The sequence below is a fragment of the Coptis chinensis genome, chromosome 8, assembly GCF_015680905.1.
Source record: "Coptis chinensis isolate HL-2020 chromosome 8, ASM1568090v1, whole genome shotgun sequence".
Taxonomy (NCBI): Eukaryota; Viridiplantae; Streptophyta; class Magnoliopsida; order Ranunculales; family Ranunculaceae; genus Coptis; species Coptis chinensis.
The window spans coordinates 1,968,036-1,975,928 of NC_141463.1; the positions used below are offsets into that span (position 1 = coordinate 1,968,036).

Here is a 7,893-nt window from a genome sequence, read left to right on the forward strand (position 1 = left end):
AGTGGGAGTAACCCTTTAGGGAATTGGTTGCCTTCCTAAACCGATTAGTCAAACTATTTCTATTTTTCCATAGTGGATTCTTGAAGAGAGATGATTCATTGCGAAGTTAGGACCAAGGTTTATTAGTATTGTAAATATGTTATTATCATGGTAGATCGAGCAAGGATACTTGTGAAAGATGACACGAAGCTCTTGAAACTATTATCATTTCCCCTTATATTAGTAGGATATGGTTTCCTTTCCCCTTTACTTGGAGACCGGATAATTTGGGTGATGGCCTTAGTATCTCTGATATTGTTAGGACGATTGAACCTTAATCCAACCTTAATTCATATAATTTATATTGCATACTTTATTTGGCTAAATAGGAAAACTGTCACTTTGCATTCCACGATCATATGCATCAACAGTACCAAAAAGCCTTAATATCAATTTTCCAACCCCCTTCTGCCTCTACCTGCAAGTTACATGTCCCCAACTATTGGAAGATAGGATCTGTTGCATTGGCATTTCACTGTCTGCTCTCTCTCTCTTGTGAATATTTAACGGGTTGTGAAGGCACTATATAATCTGGAAATGGCTTCGATGACTTCATGCTTCTTTTGCAGGACGCAGGAAATCTCATGTACAAGGTCCACAAGAAGCCATGATTATTACCTTGTAGGAAGGATTCAGAAAGCATGACCTCTGGGAATCAAGAACTTGGTGCAAGAGTTTGATGGATCCTATTTTTCAGTACTCATTCCCGCTCTAGTTTCTTTTTCTGATTGTGGACTATATCTACTAAATATTAAAAACTATGCAAAGAAGCCTTTTTATTTAAGCTGTTTAGTGAGATTATTTCACAAGAAATGAAGCTCAGCCTCTTGGTTCTAACCCAGTTGAGTATAAACTCCCTCCCTTCTGTCCATACTACATAACCTCCCTATTATTTAGGTCTCATTAAATAACTTCTCTATTTTCTCAAAAAGAGATAAAATCCAGTCCGTTTTTTATTTTTTATTTTTTATTTTATCTTATTTTCTTTTTTACCCTTTTGAGATTGAAAATTTTTCGACACCTGACATAATATATGTAAATGTATTTTTACATAGTCATATATATGTAAAACTATATTTACATAGTCATTGGAGCTATGAAAACTTAAATTTACATAGTAACTTTTAAGATTGAAAATTTCCCGACACCGGATAGAATATATGTAAATGTATTTTTACATAGTCATATATATGTAAAACTTTATTTACATAGTCACTGGAGCTATGAAAACTTAAATTTACATAGTAACTTGATCAATGAAAATTTAAATTTAGAAGAGTGTTTACAAGTCTGCAAACAAATAAGAAACTATGCATGATAAATTGTTTTCACATAACATTTCTTTGAAATTGACCAATCTAACATCTGACATAACGAACTCATATAATTTTATATGACATGTTAAAATGTATTTTTACACAGTAGATTACTACAACTGATATCCGACATAACTGATCTATGTAAATTTAAATTTATCGCGGTAACTTGACCTATGAAAAATTATATTTTCATAGAAAAAATAGATCGATTATAACATATGCAAAATTATTTTTACACGGTATATATTTCTTAAACATAACAAACCCAACTGTTTTACCAACTGAAAAGATAAAATAGATTCCCATTACATAATCTACCAACAACACATTAAGCCAAATTAGCCTTTTTACATCCATAATTCTAACAATTGTAGTTATTACATCAAAGATCTAACAAATCCACCAAGAAGTGATTAAACAAAAATCAACTCATCATTTCTTGCATTCTTCTTTTGGATCCCATGTTCTTTATTGGGATATATATGATCAACTCTAAGCCTTTTCTCAAAATCTGCCACAAGACCAAGCGTAGATAATGCGGAAGCTTTAAAGGTCTTGTACAACTTATGCTCATTTACATTCTGTTACAATGAGAGAAAACCAATTAATAACAAAGATAGATTATCTATGCAAACTTTAAAATACATACATAAATTACCATGCAAATTTAAAAGTGCAGATCGAGTAAAACTACTATATGTATTATACAAATCTAAAATTGCTGAGTAAAACTACAACACAAACATGAAAATGCAAAATAAAACTACTGTGCAAATTTAAGAATGCATAGTAAAACTACTACGCAAATGTAAGAATGCATAGTGAAACTACTATACGTACTATACAAATCTAAAATTGTAGAGTAAAACTACAACACAAACATGAAAATTCAAAGTAAAACTACTACACAAATTTAAGAATGTATAGTAAAACTATTACACAAATTTAAAAGAATACAGAGTAAAACTATCACCACACATTACATAAACATAAAAAAAAAAACATAGTAAAAATACTACGCAAATTTACAAATGCAGAGTAAAAACTACTATGAAAATATAAAAATGCATACTAAAACTACTACATACACAAACATAAAAATGCATAATAAATCCAAACTTGAAATTACAAAACTATGAAAACTATAAAATACATAGTAAATCACTAAACAAATGTAAATTCATATTTACAAACTAACTCACATGTGAAAATTCATTTTAATTTTTCATACAAATTTATAAAAATATTATTAAAGGTTGAAGATTCTCACCAGATTTGGTTTGTTCACTATAGTTTTTGGAGTAGCCATCTTCTCAATTTCATCTCCATCTCTTCTAGAACTTAAAGGTTTGATTTTTTTGTTTGGATTTTCAGCTTTTTCGAAATTGTAGATTGAGTTCTTCCTTTTCTCTGTTGTTGCTTTCATATTTTTTGTTGATGATTCGTCAACTTTATTCTCCTGTACTATGTGAATTTAGACTGGTAGAAGAAGATATTTTAGATATAAAAAGCTAAAAAGAAAAAAGTGAGAAGGAAGAGAGAAAATAGAATAATTCACGGGTCTATTAAGTGGGGGTATTTTTGTCAGTTTTCTATTTTCTAAAAAGAAATGAGGTTTTGTGAGTTATTACGAATTGATGGGGTTTTAATGGCCCGATTGTTAGCCAGGAAGATTATACTCAAATCCCAGATTATTTCAATGTAAAACAATGTGGTAAAACGTTGCACATGTCCATGCCTAGTGCTGTCAAATGGGCCGGGCCGGGCTAAAACGGGCCAATAGAAAATGTATTAAGCCCAAACTTGAAATTACATTATATAGGGTCTAGGGCGGGTTAGAGATCTTTTTCCTCATTGTAATCTTTTTGAATGTCTTCATTCAATATTGAAATACTGATTTTATCCCATACTACAATACAAACACTTAGACCCAAAATAGAGTATTGATTTACATGTTAAAATACATGTTTAATGTTTAGGATCCAACCATACAAAATGAGGAACAAATACATAATTCTAAGTCTCAAGTGGTTTATGGCCCATCCATAGTTTTGGAGGCCAATGGGAACCCATTCTATCAATAACAAGAACCCAACCACCTATAAATCGACTTAAGACAATATAAACTTGTTTGGATATATCTTATGAAAATTGAGACATCCTTTTCCTTTTCTAAGATCGTTGCTTGAACGAATCTTTTATAATTAAAATGAAATGAAAATATGGTTGTGGACTTTACCCAATTTCTAAAAGGGTAGATACTATAACCCTAAGGATATTTTAAGTAAAACAAAACTTTGATATAGTAATAAGGTAATTATAGATGAGAGCTTACTTTTATTTTTTCATGATTGAGGGCCTAATTAGGGTTTCGGGGTGTGGGCGAGCTTAATGTTTGAACTCTAGGCTTTTACCCTCCCTCATATGTTTTGAGGGTCGGGTTAACCCTACCCTCAAATCAATCCTAGATTATTTTGAGGGCTTTTTCAAACAATGTGGTTGAAAACATTTTGACAGCACTATCCATGCCTATCTATTAGCACCGAAGTTGGCAAGCTATCACTTTGGTCTATATATAAAGCCTTTTCAACACTTAATTAACTCATGCCATATTAGTCTAGCACTAGCACAAACTCATGCCACGTCAGCATTTAGTCGGGCACTAATCCAGTTTTATGGGCTTTGACCACTTCAATAGTTCAATCCATAATACAAAATATTGCGATATATCGCGATTTTGTATCGAGATCTCAACAAAATATACGAATATATCAAGGATATGATTTTGATATTTTCATTTGCAAAAACTGCAAATATCCTCGATATATCTTTAAATATCGTGATATTTCATCAATATGTCAATACTTTCAAAATATCTTGATATATATACTATCTTTTGTCTTTCTCTCTCGTTTTGACTTTTCTTCAATATACAAACAATTGCTGCCTTCTTCAATAGACTTCAAAAAGAATCAAAATATGCAAAATTTGCTAATATCTTAAAGCTTTTAGAGATGAAGAACTAAGAAAGGAGGTTTGAGTCTTCTAATCTCTTATATCATGTGAATATATAAGATTTGATGTTGATGAACTCCATCTTCTCAATCTCATCTCTCTTATTGTCATTTTTTTTTTATCCAATTTTTTTGATACAATCAAACTATTGTTTGTTTTTATTTTTCGGACCAATCTTTTTTAAAAACATTTGAATTTAGATCCAATCAAATATAATCTTTGATTCTTTGTATATGCATAGAGAATACCAATTATCAATTTTTTTTTTTTCGGTAAATCCAATTTCGTTTCCTTCTTTTTAGTTTTAGTTTTAGTTTTCCTTTTATTCTTTTAGTTTCTTGTTATGAATTAATCTAAAAAAAATTAAGAAAGAAATTAAGAATCTTTTGGTTCAATTTAATTATAACAAATTTATTATTGAAAATAAAGAGGAAAACTCCAAAAAACAATAACATATTTTTTATTTCCAAATAAATCATTCTTAACCAAATTAAGGATGTTTGAATGTAGATCTGAAATTAAAAAATATTTTATTAATAAAATGTATTGTTTCACATAAATATTTCCGATTTTTTTTTTCTTTTTATTCTTGATTATTTAACTGAGAAATATCTCCGACAATTTGGTTTATTGTCGATATTTGACGATATATCATAGTGTATCGTGGATTTTCACAGATGCACCAATGTATAATATCGACACATAAAGCGATATTTCGACGATATATATGATAACATTCAATTATTCAAATGATAACATTTCAAATGAAATCTATGGTTGATTGTTTGCAATTTGGTGTCATTTTGAAATGTTTATTGGTAAGGGTAGTGGGTAGGTATATAATTTCTCCTTTTTTGTTTGTCACTGAAAATTATTACAATTTACCATTTTTAATCACTGTTGCGTGTTGATCAATAGTGATAGCAATTGTAATTGTAATTGCTATTTACTTTATATTTTTTCAAAGTATAAGCTATGCATCAATCATGCCAAAATGAGGCCTCTCTGATCTTTCATCTTTGTACACTTGAACATAGAAATGTTTCTTGCTCTTTCATTTGTAGCAAATAGCAATTATTAAATTAGTCATGTACATGCATGACAGCATGAAGATCCAAAAGAAGTGTGAAAAGTTGTGAGATGTATAATATACTAAGTGTGAGTTTTCGTTCAATCTATCTGCAGAAGTAGAATCTTGTTATTGCTGTACAGACTTTCTCTTTCAAGATATTGATGGCAAGGAGCTTAGGGCTGTGGTGTGTATATAGCCAAACGCTTATTTCTGTCGCCGTTCTTCTTCTTGTACACAATTTTAGCTTTTTACTAACAATAATTTTGACAGGCCAAAGTCTTCAAAGCTTGTACTATGCTCTGGAAACTCCAACTGAAATTCGGAAAGTATCTGAGAAAGTAAAAAGCTCATCAAGTCATGAAGGTAATTTGAAACTCCTAATACACCTATCGTGAACCTCCATTTGGAGAATCAATCTGATTGTGTTCCTGTTACAGGCAGTAAACATTATGAAGCATCAGGATGTGATTCGGGTTCTCCAAGGCATTCAGGCAACAGGTGGGGTTTGGAATTATATAGTGTTGTCGAGCCAAATTTCTGCGTACTTGAGTTTTCTCTTGTTACAAATGTTAAACAAGTTGCATATATTGAAAATCTTGCCGTAACAGCTAGGATAGGAGGATGCTTTAGCTATTCTTTTGTCAGTTGCGTACTAGTTTATATGTCTATCAGGCTGAGTCCAATGGCTCTCTATCCTACAAAAAGTAGTGTTAAAAGTCGATAAAGTTAAAAAGTCGATAAAGTAGGCTTTTCTAATTTAAATAAAGAAAAAGTCGATAAAGTTAAAGTTTTCTCTATCTCTTTTTTACTTTCAAAAAGTATAGAGAGTAAAATAGAGATGAAAAATACGTCGACTTTTAATTTCACTTTATCGACTTTTAAATTTTTAAATTTCATTTTAAATTCTACTTTATCGACTTTTAAATTTTTACTTTTATCGACTTTAACACACTTTTTTAAAGGATAGAGCCACGACTCAGCCTCAGTGGAATGTTTAGTGATAGTAATGCACACCCACTTATTCAAAGTGGTTTTTTCTTTTAATGGGCCCATGTTTGACTAGCTCATGTCTTCCAGAAGCATCACGTCTGAGGAGCAGGATGCAGCAAGTGTTGAAGGCTGCAACATTGAGATTACTTCTTCGGAAATGGAGGGGTTCATCGATAGATAACTAGAACATCTCTCCAGTTACTCCTGTACATCCATCTCCTGCTATCTAAAGCAAGAACATGTCTGTGTTTTGTGAATACTTATAGAGTATCTAGTAATCTTCTACATGTAAAGTAGAGTGTATGAACAAAATCTCAAATGATTGAAACTCATTTTGGTCGTAGTACTAGTATATTTGTTGGTTTGGTTGTAATGGAAAACATGTATAGTCACTGCTCTTCAGCTCTATTAGATCCTCTGTAAAGTCTGAAATTTTTGAGATTATAAAGCGCAAGCCTTTGGCGTGGTTGTACGCCATGTTGCTGAGGTTTTGGACTTGATTAAGTGAATGGCACTCTGTTGAGTTATAGAACCATTATATGCATTTGAGCGTAGACTCAAATGCCAATTTCCAGAGTTGACGTAGCAAACCTCTCTGATTCTGTGATAGTAACAAGTGAATGATAGTTGAAGTTGCTCGATTGGTTATTGATGTCACTATGTCTCACGAAATATCGGGTAGCAAGTAATGGTTTATATAGGGCATGTATTTACTACTTCGCCTGATCCTTTGTTGGGAATTCTAGTTGTCGCAATTTAACAAACTTATGCTGCCATTGGTCTAGTTTTAATTTATCTGTAGTTTACCCAGGAGTTGATTTGATCCTGTGGTGTAAGTTTTGGCTGCAAACGTGTCATGTGCCGGGCAGGGCATTATTCAGTTCAATCAGTTGTTCCTACTTCCTAGGATAATATGTGAAATTTGTGGAACTTATTCACTGTAGTATCATGGTTAATGGAGACTTTGGGAGTATGATATGTAGACGGCCATGGGGTTTGAAAAGTTATTGGTCCAGTACACATTCGTTTGATTAACCTAGTGTTGGTTTAGTAAAATGTTGGTTAAAACTTAAAAAGCATTCCATTTTGTCTCAACAACAAAATTAAGAACTGTGCTGGAAAGCAGCCATTGTAAGGAGCTCTTAGACAATGGACGAAAATGTAATATGACCATGTTTTCACAATCTGATTGTTTGGATGTATGGAAAATATTATTTGGTTCCACCCCATAATTATATGGTAGCAGTCATCTTCGCATTTTCAGTGATGCAAAAATTTCGATCTCAGAGCATTGCTCGCTGGCCAATGGGCGCAAATGTATGATCAAGATTCAAGAATAAATGTGTTGGCTTAAACATGTAAAAGTCATGCACCCAACTTCGTAACACGCCACAATGACCCATTTCGCGTTTGCTAAGGGCCATAATCTAATATTTTTTTCATAGTGTAAATCAACTC

General features: G+C 31.9%; 2 long non-coding RNA genes across 4 annotated transcripts; one reads left to right on the top strand and one right to left on the bottom strand.

The window, feature by feature from the left end:
• Window positions 1-1,604: 1,604 nt before the first annotated feature.
• LOC147479262 (uncharacterized) lies at window positions 1,605-2,846 on the bottom strand. Its single transcript, XR_015203505.1, has 2 exons — window positions 2,629-2,846; window positions 1,605-1,939 (listed from the first exon to the last, which is right to left on the bottom strand). It is a non-coding gene; the product is annotated as an uncharacterized LOC147479262 (long non-coding RNA).
• Window positions 2,847-4,266: 1,420 nt separating this feature from the next.
• LOC147479263 (uncharacterized) lies at window positions 4,267-6,918 on the top strand. Of its 3 annotated transcripts, none has more exons than XR_015203886.1 (5): window positions 4,267-4,392; window positions 5,559-5,629; window positions 5,716-5,808; window positions 5,883-5,943; window positions 6,523-6,918. It is a non-coding gene; the product is annotated as an uncharacterized LOC147479263 (long non-coding RNA). The 3 variants fall into 3 exon arrangements; XR_015203888.1 differs by lacking the exon at window positions 4,267-4,392 and adding an exon at window positions 5,154-5,191; XR_015203887.1 differs by lacking the exon at window positions 4,267-4,392 and adding an exon at window positions 5,190-5,208.
• The last annotated feature ends 975 nt before the right edge of the window (window positions 6,919-7,893 follow it).